Source organism: Haliotis asinina, chromosome 1 (genome assembly GCF_037392515.1).
Source record: "Haliotis asinina isolate JCU_RB_2024 chromosome 1, JCU_Hal_asi_v2, whole genome shotgun sequence".
In the NCBI taxonomy this organism is placed as follows: Eukaryota; Metazoa; Mollusca; class Gastropoda; order Lepetellida; family Haliotidae; genus Haliotis; species Haliotis asinina.
The window spans coordinates 67,491,075-67,514,943 of record NC_090280.1 but is presented as its reverse complement, the minus strand read 5'-3'; the positions used below and the strand labels follow the sequence as shown (position 1 = coordinate 67,514,943).

General features: G+C 43.4%; 1 protein-coding gene across 3 annotated transcripts in view; it reads right to left on the bottom strand.

Moving 5' to 3' along the window:
- Nucleotides 1-23,869, bottom strand: part of LOC137296332 (adenosine deaminase domain-containing protein 1-like) — a 201,088-nt gene that overhangs the window by 35,574 nt on the left and 141,645 nt on the right. The gene's annotated exons all lie outside the window — the stretch shown is intronic.

Genomic DNA, 23,869 nt, shown 5'->3' with positions numbered 1-23,869 from the left:
GTGAAGTTGTCAACTGGATAAGAGAAAAGCACATGTAGCAGGGTGTCATACATGTAGCAAAAGAGAGAACTTCCCTCCTGTAAGAGTTCATGCAGAATGCATGAGGAGGGCAGGTGAGGAAGGAAGTTAGACAAGAGGACCAAAAGGCCAATCAAAAGACAGGTAGCATCTGACAGGTGTCAAAGGAAGTCAGATGATAGAAAGTTATGTCAGGTGGTGGAAGTTTAAAAAAATAGAGAAGTGGAAGTCCAGGTGAAGCTGGAGACATCAGAGGCTGCCAAGGGTATTGAAGATTGTAGATGTTAGTGGCTGACATTCAACTGTAGACAAGGACAACATAAAACAGAATGAAATGATGACAATGACAATATGTATGACAATATATATACATAATTTATGGATATGATGAAACTGTGGGGGTGATTATGAGAGAATGGTATTTCTGTGGTTACAACTAGTGGTTATATCCACCACCCTGCTACATACACCCCTACTTTGGGAAATGGCGACCTCGCCATTCAAAAGTGACACTGGTGGGGTACCCTCACACCCGAACACTTTGTTGTACAACAAACTGTCCATCCGTCATCCATTTTGGCTTTGTGCGGTTACGGCCGACTTGGCGAGGCAATGGCTGGGGAACGGATGATACTGAGCCAGGTGTACGACTGGTTGACACAGCTTGTGCTGGTGAGGATGATGTAGGTAAATGTGAACTCCTTGCTGATGGTGAGCTGACTGAAGGCAGCAGCGACACAGGGGATGGTACCGATACTGGAGGAAAAGTATTTTCAAGATCCATGTCGGTCATTGAGATTTCCAATGTGTCATTGGCACTAGTGTCGTTAACATTGCCAGAAGATGGCATTAAATGTCTGATTGTCGATGGTGAGCGCCTTGGCATGGGTATGGGCTGGCCATCTGTTCCAATGGGAAGGAGCATATTGCGATGAAGTATACGACATTCTCTGGTCCCTTCCTTGCAGACTTTAAACACAGGAATGTTGGCATGAGGTTGGGACTTGACTACACAGTACACCTCTTCCCAGAGATTGGCCAATTTTTGCCTCCCACGTATGTTGACGTTACGAACCAATACAAGATCACCAACCTTGACAGTGGCACCACGTGCCTTAAGGTTGTAGGTTTTTCTCTGTTTAGCCTGTGCCCTTTCAAGGTTTGCCGATGCAAGCTCATATGCAGTGTGTAATTTGCGATCGAGATCAGCGGCAAACTGTGTATGAGTTGGTGATGAAATATTGGCTAGTGATGTACCAAATGCGATGTCAACTGGCAGTCTAGGATGTCTGCCAAACATGAGGAAGTAGGGTGTGAACACGGTAGACTCATGGAGTGAACAGTTGTAGGCATGTACTAAGTGAGAAATATGGTCTTTCCACTTTGCCTTTTGCTGTTCCTCAAGAGTCCGGAGCATCCCCAGGAGAGTCCGATTAAACCGCTCACATAAACCATTACCCATCGGATGATATGGAGTGGTTCGTGTTTTGAGAATGCCCAATATGCTGCACAACTGTTTGATGATGTCACTTTCAAAGTTCCGGCCCTGATCAGAGTGCAACTTTTCTGGAATGCCGTAGTGAACAATGAAGTGATCAAACAGTATTTTGGCAGTAGTGCGGGCCGTTTGGTTGCAGGTTGGAACGGCAACAGCATATTTGGTGAAAGGAATTTGGTGAATTTTAATGACAAGGACATTCTCAAAGCCACCAGAGGAGGGCTCCAAGCTGAGATAGTCAATGCACACTAACTCCATAGGCTGAGTGGTTGTGATGTTTACTAATGGTGCACGCTCAGTTTGGTTAGGAGCTTTACGTAGAATACATCTCTGGAAGGCTCGAATCCTTTTCTCCACATCTGTTATCATTCCTGGCCAATAAAACCGAGTCCGAAGAAGTGCCACGGTTCTGTCCCTACCAAGATGTCCCATATCATCATGTAGATGGGTAATAACCTCATCTCTTTTGGACTGAAGAACAATCACTTGATAGTAGGGTACTCCAACATCTGTAAGTTGTTGCCTGTGGAGAAGGCCATCTTTCACAGTGAGTGAATCCCACTGCCGGAGAATGGCTGCAGTGTCTCGGTCCATGGATTTGAGAGCCTCCTTCTTAGGCCGTGTACCAATACGAATGAAGTCCAAAATCGAGCAGATTGAGGGATCAGCTTGCTGATATATTTTCATCCGTTGGTTAGCAACATCAGAGGGTGCCATACCATCAACCGCCAACATGCAACACATCACCTCCTGATTGAGAGAGAGTGTCTCCACAGCGCATGATGAGATAAGTTGACCATTACAAACAGCAGAAAGAGTTTGTGTGTCCATTGACTCACGAGGCAACCTGGACAAAGCATCTGCATCAGCATTCCTTGCACCAGGAACATACTCAAGGGAGAAGTCATAGGTGGCAAGTTCTGCAAGCCAACGATGTCCAGTTGCATCTAACTTTGCGGAAGTCAGGACATAAGTAAGGGGATTGTTGTCTGTTTTCACAGTGGATGAGTTGCCATACAAGTAGTGATGAAACTTCTTAGTGACTGCCCACTTTAGAGCCAAAAACTCTAACTTATGAGCAGGATAATTGCGCTCGGCTTTGCATAAGCAATCACTCGCCTTTGATTTCCTTGGTACTGGGTGCAATACTGCACCCAAGCCATCCCCACTTGCATCAGTGTGCAATTCAAAGGGCAGAGTGAAATCAGCAAAGGCCAAAACGGGAGCACAAGAAAGCCTGCTAATAAGCTCACTGAAAGCTGACTGTTGAGCATCTCCCCATACAAATGGTTGAGTCGACTTGCTTTTCCGTTTGGACCTCCCACCATGACCAGCTAGCAAATTTGTCAGCGGCCTGGCAACTTTGGCATAATCAGGTACAAAATGCCTAAAGTATCCAGAGAATCCAAGAAATCGGCGTATGTCGTCGACATTGCGTGGAACTGGCCAGTTCTTCAATACCTCTATTTTCTCAGGGTCTGTTTTGATACCCTCCTCAGAGATTACATGACCTAGGTATTTAATGGAGGTCTGCAAGAATTGGCATTTTGACTGCTTAAGCTTGAGCCCATTCTTGCGCAATCTTTGAAAGATTGCTCGTAATCTCTCAAGATGCTCATCAAAGGTCTTAGAGAATATAATGATGTCATCGAGATAGATAAGGCATTGAAGAAGATGAATGTCACCCATACACCTTTCCATCAGGTGTTGGAAAGTAGCCGGAGCATTTGTTAGTCCAAATGGCATTGAGTTACACTCGTAAAACCCAAGTGGGTCGACGGTAAAGGCAGTACGGGCCTTATGCTCTTCGTCTACTTCGACTTGCCAATATCTACTCTTAAGATCAAGACAAGAGAAGTATTTTGCCCCATGTAATGCATCAAGAGTTTCCTCTATCCGTGGTGGAGCGTAGGAATCTCGAACTGTGCGACTGTACAGTTTGCGACTGTTCAGTTATACAGAAGCGCAGAGCCTAGTCACGTTTGCGTACCAATACAACGGGTGAGGCATATGGACTAGCAGATGGACGGATAACTTTAGCATCCAACATTTGCTTTATATGGTACTTGACCTCTTGATACATGGAGGGTGGAATACGTCTATGTCTCTCCTTAAATGGGGTCTCATCTGTGAGTTCGATTCGATGGGTGACCAAGTCAGTATGTCCCATGTCCATATCAGACTTGCTAAACACATCATCAAACTCATTCAGAAGAGAACGCAACTGAATTATTTCTTCCAGGGAGTGTGCTGCACTCAGAGAATTCAGATCAAATAACTCTGTTGACAGTTTGGTAGGTTTACAACCAGTATGAGTGCCCTCATCCTCAGAGACTAAGCTGTCCAAAACAGTAACTTGTCCCAAATGACAAAGTACTGTTTTAGCAGGAATTGTAACAGCCTTTGTGGATGGGTTAGTAACCTCAACCTTGACCCATGTTGTGGAGTGGCTAGACTGAAAACCAACAACACCAGGTACGAGTGCAAAAGAACCAGGAAGTATGGATGGTGTAGCACAAAACTCCATACCAGTCTGTGGAGCATGACCCCTGCAAATGCCAGTAATAATCTGGTTACAAGACGGGGGTATAGTGATAGCCTTAGTAGTCCTCACATTCTCAGTTCGGTTGAGGTCCTCCCAACGCTTACTAAGCCAATGGATAGCCATGGTCCAAGGAGAAGAACTCCCAGATACCCTGTCACCAGGGTTGCTGTCGCAAGCAGCTCGCAGGACATTCGTCCCCAGGATAAGTGGAACCTTGGAGGTGAAGTCTGTAGTGGGTACTACTAGAACAAGTGCAGGTATCTCAACTACTTGACTCATAAAGTCAGGGGGTACAGCAATGGTGGCCTCAACATACCCCAAATAGGGTAGCTTGGCACCTCCAGCTCCATGCACCTCTAGTAAAGAGCTAATTTGGTGAAGCGGCAAGTGAGGGAGGTAAGCTCTGTAGAAGTTTTCAGAAATAGTGGTGACCATTGAACCAGTATCTATCAAAACTTTACAAGCATGACCCTCGACCTTTACTTGCCCAATGTTTGGTTGGCCAACTAAACTGGAAGGCATATTTTGTTTGGAGCTTTCCTCCGAGTCCTCAGTTCGCTCCACAGCTGGGACTCTTATGAGTTTAAAGCAGGACAATGCTGGTGGCTTCTTTTAAGTCCTGGCTTTCCACAATCAAAGCAGAAAAATGATGACTTTTGTGGTAGGGGTTTATCATGAACCTGCTTTAATATGGATTTATTTGTCTGAGCAATTTTTGACTGAGCGTGGCCTTGACGACTGGTGGATGGTTTAAAAGAGGCTTGAGCAGACTTTAGCTCAAGAGAGTAAACTTTGTCACCCATAGACTTAAGATTTTTATCAATTTCTTTAAGTCTAGAGAGCACTTCCTCCATCTCCTGACTACATGGTACATGCCTCCTTGGGGGTCAGTAGTTCCTCCTCTACCCAACGTAGTTGACTGTACTCTAGACCAGTGTCAAAGTGATGACGAGTTGCTTGCTTCAAAGCATCCTTGGATAACCCCATCCAGAAACGACTTCAAAGTAAGTTCATGGCAGCATTTGGTGGGAGCATTCCTGAGGCTTCGATCTTTGATATTAAGTCACAAAGTCTACAAAGCTGCAACAGACTCATTTATTTCCTGGCGAGCGGTATAAAAACGCTCCATAAGTGTCTCACCAGGCATCACATTGCCAAAGACAATGTCCAACTGCTCCAGTGCAGAATCATGGGTTGCCTCAATCGAGAAGTCACTAAGAAGATCTGCAGCAGAACCTTTAGCTGCTCTCCGCATGGCATTGAATATTGCGGTGTCAGTAAGCATTCTCACGTTGACAACCCAATATTTCAGTGCGCCACTGACTATACTTTACAAACGGGGACTGGGTGCATGAAGTATTGACATGGGCATGGTTGAACGCGGAGTTGCCCTAAGCTGACTAGGATGGACAGTGGAACTGTACCCTGGATGTGGCAAAGGCATGGGTACATGTCTGTTAGGCCAAGCCTCACAGGGTGCCCTAGATGGATGTGTTATGACACATGGTTGTTGTGGGTAAGGGGTACTTGAACCTATTGGTTGGTTGTAACTAAATAGGGACCCGTATGGCCTAGGCAGAGAATTAGGCAAGTCTAACCTAGGACTAGGGTCTAGTGGTGGAGTACCCAACTGGGAAGCCCCAGTAGATAACAAAGGGGGACCCGGTGGGGTGTGTGCTAACAGAGATGATGGCCCCTGTGGTTGACGAACAAACATTGGGCCATCATCTGGGGTTGAAGGTGGAGGTACATGAGGCCGAGACAACAAATCCCCAGATGCCAAATCAGCTGTATGGGTAGTGTGTGGCTGATGTGGAATAACATCGTCTGCTAGACGGGATAGTATGCTTGTGCGGACAATGGGATTAAGTTGATGGATTAAATCCACAACCTCATCTACCTGTGATTGAAAGTTAGTGTCCAAATGAGCCATAATGTGACATATGTATATGACGACCTCCAAGAAAGGCAACAAGACTAACTAACTGTTGAGTTGGATCTCAACAACAGGACTGATTCTATGAAAGGCGATATCTGAGTGCAAAAACTCCTAACTGCAAGGAAACAATTTGCAGCTCCTACAACAACTAGGATACAAGATGGAGAAACTGATATGAGGTGTAAACCATCTAAAGGAATTAACAACTAAACCAGAAGAGTAATGTCACAACAGAAGCACTGGCAACCAGACAACCATAGGCAGTGTATGGAAGTCTGAAGAACAGTACATGGGATGTGGATAAAGGCTAGAATGGGAGATGATATATGATGAAATGAAGAAACAAGACAAGACATGGTAAATGTTAGTAGTTTGCTGCTAAGAGAAACTTCCACTCTGAAGGATAGACGTCAGAAACAGCTAGGAAAAAGGAAGTACTAAGGATAGAGTTTGATACTAATAAGGTGTGTAGGAAGGGTGTCAACACTGGTATAAAATTGCAAAAATGGAAACAATACTTTTGATTTTGAAATAGAACTGTTTAAGTTAACTGTAGGTTGATTTGGAAAATATATTTAGGATCAAAGTCAAATAATTATAGTAAACAGTGGAGAAATTTTGAATAGAAATGAACTCTTAAATTATATTACTGGAACAACTTTGATAATGGTAATGAGGTTGAGATGAATAAGAATAAAATATATATATATGATTTAGATAAACATGGTAGACATAGAAGTGTTATAGAGATAGAATTGTACAAAAATCAATAATCTATAAAATCAGAGGTAAGAAATTTCCAAATAATGTGAATATATAATATAGATATCACATGATAGTGCTGCAATTGTGATATTGCAAGCTGGAAGATATATAAATGTTTATGTAGTATCACAAATGTCTGCTTTCAGGTTCTGTCAAAACAGTTCAAGTCCTGAATAATACACACAAAAATGTTGAAGTCACAAGCTGTGAAAGAACCAACTTGCAAGTCCCAAACACGTCACACAATTGATCCGAATGAATTAAAGTCCATCCAGGAACGTTTTGGGATTATTCTTGAAACTGCATGAACTCTTGAAGAATGATATGAGATGAATGGTGAACTGCCTCTTCTCACTGTGAAAGTGATGTAGTTGACTGGACCAGCAGCCCCACGTTGGGCGCCATTTTGTAGCAGGGTGTGGTGTATAATGTCCAGCCACTGGGCTGCTAGTCACAACAAGCACAGTTCTAGATGAGTGATGAAATTTATTGCAGTGTCAAAGTTGGGAGGAAGGCTGAAAAGAGAGAACCTTCCTCCTGTAAGAGTTCATGCAGAATGTATCATTTAAGCCAAATAATTTTAAAACTGGTGAAGCACATGGCTGAAGACCATGTGCTAAGTCAGAGTTACAATAGCTGGCAGATATTCAGGTAATGAATGAAATAATATTGTAATTAAATATGTTTTTTACAATTATGAAGCAGTGAGATACCCTTTTACTTAAATAATGTTTGTTTGCAGAACAAAGTATACAGAGATAAGAATACTGAAATCTTCCTCACCTGAAAAGAGAGAACCTCCCTCCTGTAAGAGTTCATGCAGAATGCATGAGGAGGGCAGGTGAGAAAGGAAGTTAGACAAGAGGACAAAAAGGCCAATCAAAAGACAGGTAGCATCAGTCAGATGATAGAAAGTTATGTCAGGTGGTGGAAGTTTAAAAAAATAGAGAAGTGGAAGTCCAGGTGAAGCTGGAGACATCAGAGGCTGCCAAGGGTATTGAAGATTGTAGATGTTAGTGGCTGACATTCAACTGTAGACAAGGACAACATAAAACAGAATGAAATTATGACAATGACAATATGTATAACAATATATATTCATAATTTATGGATATGATGAAACTGTGGGGGGGATTATGAGAGAATGGTATTTCTGTGGTTACAACTAGTGGTTATATCCACCACCCTGCTACACACAGATGCTGGAACTGTGGACGAACTCATACTGCTAAACAGTGTAACCTAAAGAAGTTGTGCATGAAACGTAACAAACTTCATCTTACCATACTACATGATGCAAATGATCACATCAGAGAGTGTTTCCAGCACACCAAAGTCAAACAACTGTTTCTGGATCAGCCAACCAATCCAGCAAGCATCATGCTGAAAATAGTGCCAGTCATTCTCCATGGTCCTACATGCAGTTTTCAGACTTGTGCTATATTAGACGATGGGTCCACGAGGACAATGATTATTTCGTCTACAGCAAATCAACTTGGGTTATTGAAGACACCAGCCAGCATTCTCCTGTCTACAATCAGACATGGAAATTTCGACTGCCATGGCCATTCTGTGAATTTTGACATTTCCCCGCTTGATCATCAAAGTGAGAGATTCACAATTCGAGATGCGTTTACTTCTGATCACATTGCCCTGTCTGAATACTCCTATGATGTTGATTCCCTTCAGAGAAAGTACCCTCATCTCCAAGGTTCAGTTCTTCCCACCATACACAATGTACATCTAACCATTCTTATTGGCTCTGATAACAACCTCATAGTACCAATAGAGCCAATCAAGTCTGGCCCTCAGGGCACACCAGTTGCAGTTTGGATGGGCAGTACAGGGACCCTCTCAGTTGCCAGTCAGCACTACTTGTTTTCTCACAAGCCTGCAAAGGGACAATGAGAAATTGATGCATCATGTTGAGAATATGAGGACAATGGACACAATACCCAATTTAAGCAAACAGGTGATTAGTTCAAAGGAGAACAAACAAGCCTTGTCTATATTGGATAGTGGAACTCTCAAGTTGACAGTTAAGGACGAGATTCACTGTGCCACTCCACTACTTCGACAGAATGCCACTGCTACCCTTCATGAAAGCAAAGAAGCTGTGATGCCAAGCCTGAATCGAACCAAAAAACACCATTTGAGCAAACCAGAATAGTTCTCAACTCACAACAATGAGATTCAGAAACTTGTCAATTCCATTTACGTCAGAGTGATCAGTGAGGACGGTGCAAATAGGTCTGAGGAATCCTGGTTCATTCCACATCATATTGTGGAGCATAATGGGAAAACTCGTCTTGTTTTCAATTGTTCTTATGAGTATAAGGGAGAAAATCTCAACAAACAACTGCAACCAGGCCCCATCATTGGATCTTCTCTGTTAGGTGTGTTGTTGAGATAGCGAAGAAACAAGATTGCTATCTCAGGTGACATAAAAGCTATGTTTCAATAAGTTCGACTCCTGCCTAAAGACGATATTTTCAAACCTGAAAAGTTTATTGCTATTATGAATAATAAAATGTTACAATTTGACAGAAAATGGTCACCACTGCTGCCACATATCCAGTATGTATAATTTCTATCCATATAAACTTTTGTCTTATTGTGTATTTGCGCTGTTGCATCATTTATTTGTGTGTCTGTCTACTGAGTTGATTTTTAGAAATGCATCCAGTGATAACTTGGTGTTTTTAATACTTGATACATGAATGTATTTTTTACCAGCAAGAAGAATATGGTTCATTATTATTTCCACCAATTAAGACTGTATATTTTGTCAGGGTAAATTTTTCTGTTGTTTTATTGTCAATATATTCTTTCAGTTTCAACAAGAATGTTTTCACACATTCACATTCCTAATAATATGTATCAAATTTTCAGACACTAAGTTACAAAAAGAGCAAAGTTCATCATCAAGTACTTTCATTTTCAGTAATTCTTTTTTTTGTGTAAATAAAATTATGAATAAATTTAAATTGAAAGTCAATCAATTTAGTATCATTTGTGCATCTTCTTGGTATATTTGAAAGAACCTAGTAGTAATCAAGAACTGTGCCTTTGATTTTGTAAGTTTTCTTAAGTTCATTAACTCATTAAGGCCGAGAGCCGCGTATGTGCGGCAAATTAATTAGCTTCTCACAGCGAGAGCCGCGTATTGTGGGTAATAAAAACCACCTCTTATTCAGCGAGAGCCGCGTATTAGGGGTTATGAAAAGCACCTGTCATTCAGCAAGAGACTCACATATGCGTTTTACATTTTAAATTCGTACTGTACCTATAATTTCAATCAATTTAGCAGTAATGATCAAAGATTAGCTTTTCTTACGAGAGAGGTTACTTTCTGTGTTAATCAGAAGAACTATTAATGTTTTTTTTTATAACAATTGCTTGCAATGTCGGGGGCTTATACAGGCAAATGAACACATGTCTGCGAGAAAGGGGATTATGAGATGTTGTTACAGGAGGTAAGTGTTTGTTACTCGTCATTGGGAGGGAATACTAAGATACTATGTTTGCACATTGATTGAATTAATGCTGACAAGGTTACAAAACCTTCTTCTAAATTAATTCATTGTAATAGTTCACATATTGAATCGTAGACATAAATAGGAATACCGTGTTACACCCATGTTCGTGTAGATTTGAAATTAACCAAGTCACTAATTTAGACCTAATTCATTTGCGACTATTGATTTTTAAAGTTGACAATAATACATAATCAAATATGAACTGATAACTCTTGCATCTACTCATGATATACACATATAGTACACATAAACCATACAAAGGTAACTGGGGTATTTTGTTCAAGCTGTTTCATGCTTATTTGAAATGTGATTTATCAATGCAATTGACATAGGCAGTGTGTAAGAAACGTTTGTATTTGATCACTGTAATTATCCAGTGTAATGATCACGTCGTCAATAAAAGGAGGACAATGTATCAGTTACGGAATTGATGCGAATGATCATTCAATAAGACAACACTAAATGAGATATATGAACACCTCTTTCAACCTCAAAATAACAGCCTCTGGCCGAATGCATGTCCAGGTAAAGTTTTGTCCTGTGACAAAACAAACTTATGCGCTGTTACATCATTGGACAACCTGTTTTGTTGAGTCACGCCCATTGTCAATCCTCTGAACCTCGTTTGCTTTCAAAACAAATATAAGTATGCCCATCTTCATAAACATTTGGGGAGATTCAACTACAAGTGTATACATCACAATAAATCAGTATCATGTAACTTTTTTGAATTCTATAACACATGTACTTGAATTATGATATTTATTCATAACAATGTGCAGATTATATTTAAATGTTCAGCAAGCCATTATGTTTGATGTACAAGTAGTGTGCGCAAAATGTATATGCAAATAAATACTATCTCTACTCAATGGTTGGATTGGATTATGCGGGGTGAAAATAATCAGATTGTAGCGCTTTGAGCGCTTCAAATAAAAATAGACTCGTCAAAGTGCTTGTTAGTCCTATGTGTACATTTCAGGCATCCTTACGATTATGTATGTTCATGATACACAAACTTTTTCATGATAGCTAGAGTTGATAAAGCCGAAATCTAGCATATCAACTGGTCAATGATCTAACCAATAGTCAAGCTATCTAGTGACTGAACATGCTCTTCAGAAATTTAGCCCACGCCCCATCACCTGTCATTTCCTATGTGACAGGTATCTCATGATACGATTGGTCATTCAAAAGAAATCAGGGACTATATTGAACAGTTGAGATACAAAACGTCCCATTTGGGAACTTTGATGATGCCCATTTAATGACCCTTTGTCTTATGTATGCATGTTTGTTCGTGTGATAACGTATATATTCTGTGTTAAATCTAGATGAACCAAAGTGACAAACTGTGAATCTGCTCCATGTACGTCACACCCTAGCTTATTAGTACTTACCTTAAAATATTCAGTATACACTAGCAACGTATCAGCGAAAACGCTTCTTTCATACAGGATTATTGGGCATGTGCGTAAATTCTTCTTTACTGCCATTGATATTGATGTTTTGAACAATTTAACCTCACACAATGATATGAGAGGGACAATTTGTTTAACTATGTTTACATACAAAGAATACAAACGTGTTAAGAAAATACACATGCACACGCCACCAAAAGTCTACAAGAGAAAGTGCAATAAAATTATGTAAAACATTACATATATGACATTGTATTCACTCCTGCTTTCTTTCAACATATACTGGTTACTGGTGTAGGTCCGTGCATCTGGTGTCCATGACCCTTGCACGTATCCATTCGTCTCTCTTCCCTAAGATATTGTCAACTGCTTTCCAATGGTTGTTATTATTGTCAAAGATGTCATGGAGGGTATCAGAAGATGCAAAAGTTCGTTCAGTTTTTAGAGCTGAACACCTCAGTAAGATGCGCTCTACTGATTCGTCCTCTTCGTTGCAAAGTGTACATTTTGGTGAGTCAGTCAAACCAAATCGATGGACATATTGCTGGCAAGGGAAGTGGTTTAGTTTCAATCTTGACAGTTGGACTTGTTGTTTTCTTGTCAACCACTTGTATCAACCAGAGTGTTTTTGTGGATGAATCTTGTAATAGTCCCTTCCTATGTCAGATAGTTGCCACTGTTGCATCCACTTTTCCTTGATTTTCCTATTGGTGTTATTTAGGAGTGTGGGGAGGGATGGAACATTCTGGTTGACTGGACCCATTGTTGCTGCCTCATTGGCTAAGTGGTCTGCTTGTTCATTTCCCTTTATACCAATGTGACTTGGTACCCACTGTAGTTGGATGTCACATGAACATTCTTTTATTGCATTAGTGATGTCTGAGCACAGATGATAGTAATGAGTTGGCTGGTTAGACTGCAATGAATGGAGAGAAGATAACGAATCTGTGAGGATAACATACTTGGATGGTGTCTGTTGATTGATTTCCTCATCTCTAATTTCTTCTATTGCTCTTAGAATAGCTACTAATTCTGCTTCAAGAATTGATGAGGGTGGTAGTGGTATCCTGACTTCTTTCTTTGCTGTCTGTAAGTAGACACCTGCTCCAGCTATGCCAGCTGCTGTTAACAAGGACCCATCTGTGTAGATCTTATTATGCTTTTCATAAGTGGTGTTGATCATCAACAGGGTTGCTTGGACAAGTCCAGCTGAGTTGTCTGATTTCTTTAGGTTGCCTGGTAGTAGTTCAGTGATCACTGGTGGAGACCATAACCATGGTGGTGAATCATTGATGATCGCACTGCTCAAAGCCTCTGTTGGTATGATGGGTAATCTCAAACTGTGATTTTGTAGCAACTGACTTGCTCTATTGTAGAATGTTCTTGGAGATGCAGGCTTCTAATAAGTAGCCAATGTGTTGTTTCCAACTAAGAGTTGGATCCAATATCATACCAAGTATCTTTGGGTTTTTGTTGTGTCTTATTTTCTTCCCTTTTAGTCTTATATGTAGGTTCTCAAGTGGCAATGAATGCTTCCTCTTTCTAGTCAACACTGTGTATTCAGTCTTTTCTTCTGAAAGCATCATTTTCCATTTGTCAGCCCATGTCTGGACTAGTAGTATAGGTAATAGGGGTTCTGGACCACTTTCACAAAATGTCTCTACAAAGCCTTATTTACTAAATAAGGCTTTGGTGGGCCCCTTAGCTCTTGCTACTATTACCCCTACTACAAAATTATTGTGCCTTAGTAGGAGGTAATACTGTGCCGTACGGTACGATCAATAATTCTTCTCTTACAAAACCCCTACCCGGCCCATCCCTCAAGTAGTACATATCCACTTTATCTATGTTGTAAGTTTTGACTGACCATATAGGATCGGTGGCTCGCTTACGGCTATCGCCCCTATGTTATGTTTATATCGATGAAACAGTTTAACGTGAACCGCCTATGATCTCTTTGGTGTTCGTAATAAAGGCTTGTTGGGCTTTTTGTATCCCCTGTTCTATGTACTTTTTTTTCTCATCCTCGCTGATAGCAGACTTACGAGACTTGGACCGAATATCTTGTTTCATTCCGTTATATTTTGTGAGTTCAGAGAGGATTGAACGAAACTCCTCTTCTGAGATCTTACTATCAGAGAGTGCCGTGGAAATTCGCTCACTCACTGTGTTCAGCTTTGCTTCGGCCAGAACCCTGATCTCGTCGTGTTTCAATGCCTTACGATTAAGTCTGCGTGATACTAACTTAAGCGCCAACCCTACCAACCCTGTCACCCCAGCCGTTATTTCAATACCTAGCACTATAGGTGCAGCCACGATGGTAGTCAACAACCCAACGCCTGCCGCCCCTAGTCCCATGCTGGTTACCATAAGGGTAGTGTCAGCCCCGTCCACGATATTGAAAGCTCTATTGTACTTTTTACATAGTGCTTTCCGCGTGTCACGGTCTTGTTCTAGTTGACGTTTCACATCACATAACTGCCTCAAGCGGAACCCATCTACGGTTTCAAGCGTCTTCGCTACTTCCTCTACGACTGGGTACAGACCCATCCTATAATATATATTTTGAAAGATATTTTAATTGGGGTTTAGTTAAAAATCTATCAATGAATTTAAAGCCTATAATTTCTAGACTGTTAGTCAGGGTAATAGGTGAGAGGCTAATAGGATTTGTTGGTATAGAATGAACCCCAAGGAGGCTTATTAAGTGGTTTATAGGACCCGTGGTATCCTGTTGTATAACAATACGACAATATTTGCCTTTGTGTATGCTAAACCAGCCTATTGCCACCCCGGGTAAAATTTGGTGTCTTATTGGGTGGTCTCCATTGTCTGAATACTCAAAGAAGACTTCTATGATGAGTGTGAAAGGGGGGGTTATTATTTCAGGATTACTAAATGTTAATTTATTTTCGAAGAAAGCCGATAACCCATTTTTGTAAGTTTTTATTAATCCCCTCTCCGGAATGAAATCCCCGGCCCAGATACCGTTGTTCCTAATCTTAGAGATACGCCCCGTATCTGCGTCTATTGTGATATAAGGTGAGGTGGGTGTTAAGTTGAGCAGCCATTTAGGCTCTTTAAAATCTAATAACGACACCCGTCTGTACACGTTGTCTTCGAATTGTAGGATGTATAATTCACCTTCCTCACCAGGCTGATCGAATCCCTCCGTGTCTCCTAGGTCGTTAAGTGTAGTGTTGGGATGATGACTGGCCATTATTATATTATTACGATATAATTTCCAACTGGTTTTCTGATAATAATTCAGGGGTTAACTTCATACCCATGAAGTGTATGTTGTCAGGCAGGAAGATATTGATTAGTGATATCTTATTTTCCACGATCACGTTGACCCCCTGCAGACTGGTGTTGGAGTCGACACCCACCCGCACGTAAACGTTGCAAACTTGAAACTGGTGTCGTTTCACCCACCCGAGTTTGATCCCCTTCACGATCTCGACATCATTCACCGATGGTTCCCCTAGGTAGACTTTGATGAACAGTGTTGAGTTTGCCGGCAGACTCTCTAGTATCTTGACCACGCCTTCGAATTCAGACACCAACTGCAATTTCACGTTTTGTATGGTTGGTTTACTCGATAGCATGTGGGCTGCTATAGTGTTGACTGGGCTGACGACTATACTACGTCTCTGAGTTGGGACGTAAGCCACGAGCAGGGTTCCATTGTTCACGACTTTGTTTAGGTGGTTGTCTTTGTTATCCGTGAACACGTAAGGGGAGACGAGTTTAATATTGAGAAACCATTTGTTATCGGGTAACAACACCCACTTGTCATCTTCGGTGAAGACGAGCATATATGGTTTGTTTTTGACGACGGTAGTGCTCTCAACATCGTCTAAGTCGAACAGTTTACCACCGAACGATGGGTATATTACCCAATTATTATCACCGGTGTTGACAAGGGTGTACTTAGTGTTGACTGTTGCTCTTGTGGTATCTACTATATCACTTAGGGTTCCACCGGAGGTGACTTCAACGCGTTTGTAAATGTTGTTTTTCAGTTGCAAGGCATACGATTTACCATCTACTCCGGGAGCGTCGAAACCGCGCGTGTCTCCGAGGTCGGAGATCCCGATATTGACGCATTTTTTCACTCCGGGCCCTTGTGCGCTGGTCATGTTACGTGAAGCGTTAAGCTGAGGTATCCTATATTTACAGGATTATGATTTATATCTAACACCGATATTGTCAGCTCAGGTATGTTGCCCTGGGTTAATCTCTTATACTGCCGTGGTGAAAATGACTCGGTTCTACCGTCGTTGAATTTCTCAGTTTTCACCGGCACTGCTCTCAATATAGTGGAAGGGTGACCTCCTTGAATGTTATACGTTGTGCTCACCTGACCGAGATGAATGTACAGCTCTCGGTACGGTACTAGGTCGGGTAACTTCGTGCCTGTGACGGTTGTTGTTGATTTTATCTCGTCAGGAGACATACCGAGTATCCTCGCTAATGGCCGGCCGAGCCTCAAGGAGGTTCTTCCGTTGTTGATTAACACCACTGTGCCGTTTGAGTCGTTCATCTTGAGTTCGGCTCCCAGGGGTTTGAAGACCTCGTCGTTTAGCGAGCACACGCTGTAGTAGCCGCCAGTTATTTGACTGCGAGTTCCACTGACGAACAGCTTATTGTTGCTGGCGTTAATGTTAGTCCATTGCGGTAGGTAGGTGATATCACAGAGTGCGACTTCGAGTTGACCTGACGTGTTATCGATCGCGTGCGTCAGCTGAACGGCCTCACCGCTCGTTATTCCTGGAAGTGTTATGTACATATTACATATATATTTATTTATATAATAGTTTTAAAATGTATTCCCCTGGTGTGTTTTACCCTAAACTGGATGTAGATTTCTCCCCCATGAAGATCGTGGTTGCTCCTGAGTTGTATTTCAATGCCCAGCTTTTAGATGTGTTCGATAAGTATAAGCTTATGGTGACTAACATTGAGGCAGTCCACGCGTGGTTCAACAACCCTATGCAGTTCTGGCAGAATCAATTCAACTTTGCTGTGTGGTGCGCTACAACGGGGTGTGGTGTGGCATTGGCCGACTCTCAGCGTGGGCCGCTGAGTCAGTCTGTGTTCAAGTTCCACGTGTACTACCAGGTCAGACGTATCCTTAAAGAGATCAGTGCCCCCCTCCCACAGGACAAAGCGTGGGGCGCAACAAACAACCCATACGATAGACGGGCCTACGAACGTATTTGTAATGAATTCGAAATAAACCCGAAGACGGATTGGCGTTTGCCGGGGCCGAACCACGGGTTGGGTATTCCTTCTGATGGCGTGCGATCAGTGAAAGAACTCAGTGATCTTGTACTGAAACAAGGTAAACTACGCCCGGACTTTGCTTTGTCGAGTAATGAATGGAGGGATGATCGTATGAACTTTAAAGGTGGTGTTGCTTTCACAGTCCAGAAAGTGGAGCAGTCAACCGCAGACGGGTGGAAAATGTTCATGCTGGACACATCGAAAGGATTCACTCGTGCTGGTACAATACGCTTGAACGACTCGATTCGAACGTATGTGTGGTCGCTGTTGGGTGCTCAGTCGATGACGCGTTCCAACATCATCGGTAAGGGAACTGCTTACGACGCTCAGAAACAGTTCGTTGCCAACGTTGAGGATGCTATTAATTCTCCCGCGGGCCATCGAACGCTACCAAAACGTGTTAGAATACGCCAGATCGAAAGTTAACTACGTGTTCGGTGTGGGGCTGTATATGTCTCCGAGTGATATGCAACTGAGAGTAAAAAAAGTGGTGGGTTATAACAACAAAATAGTCATAGCCACGGCGGACCAAAAGTTGGGCATCAACCCCGATATTAACACCCCCTATATCCCACACATCCCACCACGTGAAACGGGTATAGTGGAGCCACCTCCGGAGCCTAAAGTTCATGTGGGGGTACCCCCCACACACCCCCATATTCAGGCCTCCAATCAGCAGCATATTGATAATAAAACAGCCCTAGTGGTTGGTGGGGTAACTTTGGGACTTATTTGGTTAAAGATTTCTTAGCCGCTACGTACACCAGACCCGCCACGGCGACGATGGCTGCCCACAGGTTTTGACTGAGCCACATGGCAGTTTTAGACAGAGCGCCCAACAACCACGAGACGATGCTACCCAGGATGCCGGGAAGGGCTTCGGCGGCTTTACCAGCCAGTTTAGCTAGGCCTTCCCCGAGTTTTTTAATCCAGTCTTTAACACCACCACCACCGCTGGGAGTTCCCCCTCCGCCGGCAGGACCCACAGGGGTTCCCCCCGTCAGTGACACCACCAGGGTTGATATGATGAAACCCAATGCAGTTAGAATGCTGGCGATGGTGATCCCTTGCTCCCGGAACAATATCCGAATCCTGTTGGCTAAAGTTGTATCCTCATTCAGTATTCTATCGATTGTTTCCCGAATACGACTGATCTGGGATCGAAGCTGTTCACGATTCGAGGAAGCGGCTTCCAATCGTGTACGTCTCTCGTCTTCTAAATCACGTATTCGTTCATTGATACGACGCTTCACATCATCGTTTTCAGTTTCGTTGAGTTTGGTTTTTTCCCTAGCGATGTGCTCGTCGATTTCGTTCAGTTTCCCCATGTTGTTCACGAGTTCTCCACGCACGCGTTTCATGGCTTCGTCTAAGCCGCGCAGTTCCCTTACCGGAAAGTCAAACCCCGGTAACGGTTTGTCCCAGTAGGTGCTCAACAGTTTTTCTATGCTGTCCGAGGCTTCTGTAGCACGCTGCGGTGTCATTTCATCTCTAGTGGTGAGGTGGGATCTGGTAGCTTGCAGATCTTCAACAACGGCCTTAGGTATTGCACCACCGTAATCATGCATGTTTAGATGTTCACGGATAAATTCAACACCATAGCGTCTGGCTAGAGTTGATAAGGCCAGTGGTTTTTTATTGCGCTTGTTAACGAGGTCAACCTCTGGTTTAGACTTAAGGCGTAGAACACCCTTTGTATCAATAAAAAAATTATCAATGTATCGACCCTGTGGTTCAACGTAGTTTTTATCTCTTCTTAAACTTTCGTAATAATCATCTACTGTTGTTGCCAAAAGTTCTTGGTTCAATGATGAACTAGTAAATGAGGTCTCCTGCTCATCATATGCCTGGGCACTAGCGCCCGGTATCTCATCCATAGGTATGTCTTCATCCATTAGTATTTAAATATATTTTATTTATATATAACAATGTACGGTAGAAAATTAGATCCTTTCAGAAAATTGAGAGAGCCATTAGGTGCCAGAGCCGTGCGCCAGTCGGTGACCATCACCAACAATCCCAGCAAGATAGACCAGAATCAAACTCTGCTGGTTAGATTTCCAAACCTTGGTGAGAATGACCTCATTGTACCAGGCACTGTTCGACTGGCGTTCAATATCACGTTGACCTCCGACAACGACAAACGTGAGCTAGTGCGGAACGTGGGTCGAGCTATCATCAAGAAAACGACCGTCAAGATCAGCGGTAACGAGGTGCTGAGTATCGACGACAGCGACGTGTTTCACTGCTACAAGGATCTCTGGAAAAGCGAGGGAGAACGAGTCAATGATGTGTACCAGGGTATCAGCAAATCAACCCGGGCGCGCATAGGATACGTCTTCACGACAGACCAGCAAGACAAGCTATCGCCCGGTGAAAAGGCCATCGCTCTAGCATACGGGAATCGATTCTGCGTGCCGCTCGACTTCGAGTTGCTCACGGGACACGCGCCGTTTTACCAGGCCGCACTGGGTGATAGGCTAGAATACGAGCTCACGTTTAACGACTATAGCAAAGTAGTTCGTACGCCGAACGGTGATGAGGCCAGTTATGCCATAGACAACATCTCTCTGGAGTTCGACATGGTCACTAGCCCGGAGCTGGCCAGGCAGGTTCGAAGCCAGTACTCTGGGAAGATGGCTATCCTGTACGATCGCGTACTGAGGCATAGATCAGTCGTGCGAGATAAGAGCGACACTGTGTGGAATATCAACCTGAACGTGCCGGCGCGATCGATGAAAGGTATCCTGGTCGTCCACGTGGAGGATTACGATCCATTCCGGAGGGACAGCGAGAAGTTTTTCAACCCCGAGATTGAAAAGGTGGAAGTGACCATCGAGGGCGTGCCCAACCAGCTGTTCAGTCATGGTATGAGACCACACCAGCAGTGGGATGAGATAAAAAAGCTACCAGTGACAGTTGGGGGGACCCAACATTATATAACAAAGGACCTGGACCTCGGCTCCGTGCAGATCGGTGAATACCTGACCACCAAGTACGCACTATGGTTGGACATGCGATCCACGGATGATGATAAACTGCACGGTAGCGGGCGCCGTATAGATAACGGCAGCGAAGGGATAACCATCCAGATTACTAAGAAGGCTCAAACCGCTGGTAAGTTGAAATTATATCTGTACGTTATTATGGACGCGCAACTTAATATAGACAATGGGAGATTCGTGCAAGCCATCTACTAGTGGGGGAGACCCCCACACCCCCCTGGGGTTACCCACTGACCCACACTGCGCTATCATATGCGGGCAGACTGGCTGTGGGAAGACCGTTTTCGTGTTGGATATGTTGGAGGGTTACTACAAGGATGTGTTCGATAACATCGTTATCATGTGCCCTACTCTGAGCATGAATAAAACGTACGCGCGACCTTGGGTGATGACGGACCCGGACGTACACAAAATCGACCCTGGAACACGCCTGCAGGACTGGTTGAAAGCTCTTCACGAGAAATTTAAAGGGGAACCGACGCTGTTTATACTGGACGACTGCAGCGCTAATCGCGAGATAACAAAAAAGAGAGACATGCTATCGTACCTGGCCTTCTCCGGCCGGCATGCAAATCACAGCGTCTGGGTGCTAACGCAGAAGTTCAACTCGGTGTTGAAAGACCTCAGGGAGCAGACGCGATGGGTGGCCTTATTTCACTGCAAGGATAGGGATTCGTTCGAGGAGTGTTTGAGAGAGAACGATGTGATGAGCAAATTAGAACGGGAACGGGTGAAGAAACAGCTCGCTGAAACTAAACACGCTAAGCTCGTTCTAAAGACCGACCAACCAGTAGCATATATAGTATGCTAAAGCTAAGCAAAGCTAAGCAAAGCTAAGCTAAAGCTAAGCAAAGCTAAGCAAAAGCTAAGCAAAGCTATGATATTTGAAGTATTTGTCGTGTGCAACTTAACTTTCATTTCTCTGTGTTTTGTCTGTATCGGGTATTATATAGTTAAAACTAAATCTTACTTGTTATATTATAAGATGGAGTGTGAGGAATTGCTCGAACAATTGTCGTTGGAGGGTTCCCCCACTGGGGATTCCCCCAAGCGAGAGAAACTGGTGGCGTTGGCTGTTGGCGGCAAAGCCAAACATTACTTTGGAGACTACACCCCGGATAAAATTCACAAAATGTCAGCCGAAGAAATCGATAAGCTGTACGCTAGATACGAGTCCCGGCTCGGAGCAGAAATGACAAAGACAATAGGATCGGCTATGACCCAGATATACACCGGTATTGTATCACACTTCCTTCCCATTCCACCAGAGCGCCGACTTTACCTGTGGGAGGACCTCGAGAAAGACCCTTTTATCGAACACGCCGTGAGCTCTATCAGCTGCGGGCTGTACCACAAATATGGTATGTTGTTGGCTCCAGTGACGGCGGCGATTATCACGGCAAAACATTGTCAATTTGAGAGAAAGAATAATAATAATAGTATAGATGGATGCTGCACAGGAAACCCCAGTGAGTCCCGAGGTGACGGAACCAGTGAGTCCCGAGGTGACGGTGGAGACCACTTCAACAGTAACCAGACAGAAGAATCCTAAGAGAGTAGCTGCCGGTAAAAAACGGTGGTGTAACCAACATAAAGTGACCAACCCAACCCGACTGTTGTTGGCTGTAGGTGTAACTGCTGCCTTGGCTATCTCGTGGTTATATACACGTGAGGGAAACCCTCACCGTGAGGTGGTACCTGAGGTGGTAACCCCCACTGTTGGGGGTGTGGGGGGTACCCCCACCGTCGACCCGCATATCATGTTATAATTTTAATATTTTATATCATATACATAATGTCTGAGGGGAAAACGTTCGTCAACGACGCATACCACGCCACAGTGGTCGCCAGTCTAGCAGTAGGGTACGCTCGGTTGACTAAAATGGTGCTTAAACAACCAACTATCAAGCTAGATTTCAACCTGCAGGATATGGGTATGCTCATAATGAACCTTGGTATGGCGATGGCCACAAAAGACATCCTAGTAAAACAAGGAATAATACCTGATAATATAATGAAATAAATATAGGGATGGCCACGATAGCTATGATGGTCGGTGGGGCGTTAGTGAATGCCCTGGCATTTTCCGGGAGTAATTTCCTCTTCTCGAAACTACGAGATGATCACGCGGCTGAAATACAGGAAGAAAGGAAGCGACACGATCTCGCTACTGAGAAATTACAAAGAGCACAGGACGAGTACGTTAAAAAACGCCTCCAGAGGATCGATTTTATTAACGAACAACTCAAGCGTGAAAACCATGCCATTAAAACATTCTACGATGTCGATGAAGCAATGAAAGAATACTACCTACTAACTGGTAAACAATTGGAACCGCTCAATAAACCCACACTCGCTCAGTACTACACACCATCCAAGGGACAAATGAATCGTGAACTGGGCTTCATAGTGTTGGGTATAGCAGCTACTGCGTTGGTTGCAAAGCAATTAAACTAAAATACCTATATAAGTAAACATGAGACCCGCTCCATACCGATGCGAATACATACTTATGGGGAAGACCGAGGCCTGTGGTAGGAAATGCAGGAATCAGGGGTTCTGTTGTTTCCATATGGGAAGTCCTAACTACACGTGTTCTGTGTGTGGTATCGGGGTTAAAGGGCACTACTGTTTATGTAAAGCTCACGGAGCGAACGTAGTCAGACATCAACTCATATACGAGAATAAAAAAGGCTACATAAAAGAACGTAGGCGACTGCTCAAGATAGCCACTTAAGAGTTACCTCCCCTTACTGTGAACCAATTAGACATTAGTTCTCTTAGGTGTAAACACGATGTCTACTGTAAGCGAGCTCAAGAGGGTCGCAAAACAGAGAGGTGTTATCGGGTATTCTAGAATGCGGAAGTCAGCATTGTTGAGATTACTAGGTTTAGAAGCCCCTCCTACGGTAAAACAATTAAAAGCTCAAGCAAAACAGCTTGGACACACGGGTTATTCAAACCTGGGGAGAGCCGGGTTAACCGCATTGTTATCACATGCCCCCGTAGCAAAACCTCCCACTGTAAAACAACTGAAAGCCGAGGCACACGATTTGGGTTTAGGCGGGTATTCCCGTATGAGAAAACCACAGCTTGTAGAATTATTACGACAGAATAGAGCTATTGACCTACAGTTCGTGCGCACTGAGCACGCCGTAGGTAACTATTTGAGAGGTTGGCGCATGCACGTTGATAGAAACATAGACATTATAGATATCAAGCCTCTGATAGCTGATAAGGTCAACCAGGAACTAAATAATCTAGGAAGTATCAAGTTTCAGATCACAGTGAAAATGTCGCTCGATAAGCAGGTTGGGGGCCCCACAGGGGCCACTGAGTATGTTCAGCCTTACTTCCGAGGTCAACAAGAGGTCGTCACACATGCAGAGACCATTGACGCATCAATCGATACAAGTTTTCAGCAGATACGAGAATACCTAGAACGCTATACACACTTGGGGTCCGGGTGGGTTGTAGATAAAATCGATAATGTCTATCTAGACATAGCTAACTACGTGCCGTTCAGAGGCGGGTCATACCTAGCCTTGCCTCCCTACTATAGGAACAAACATGCCATAGTAAACGTTAAGAATAGAGGAAACGATTGCCTGAGGTTAGCTATCAGGTCAGCCTTATTTCCAGCTGGCACTCATTCAGATAGGCTTTCTAGCTATCCCCAAGACGATGGGCTCAACTGGGATGGTATAGATGAACCCACCCCCATATCCCAGATCACTAAAGTAGAAAAACAGAATAATCTGGCTATAAATGTCTTTGGGCACGAAGGTAACACAACAATAGTACACAGGGTCAGCCCGGTGAAGGATCGCCAAGTTATCAATATATTCAT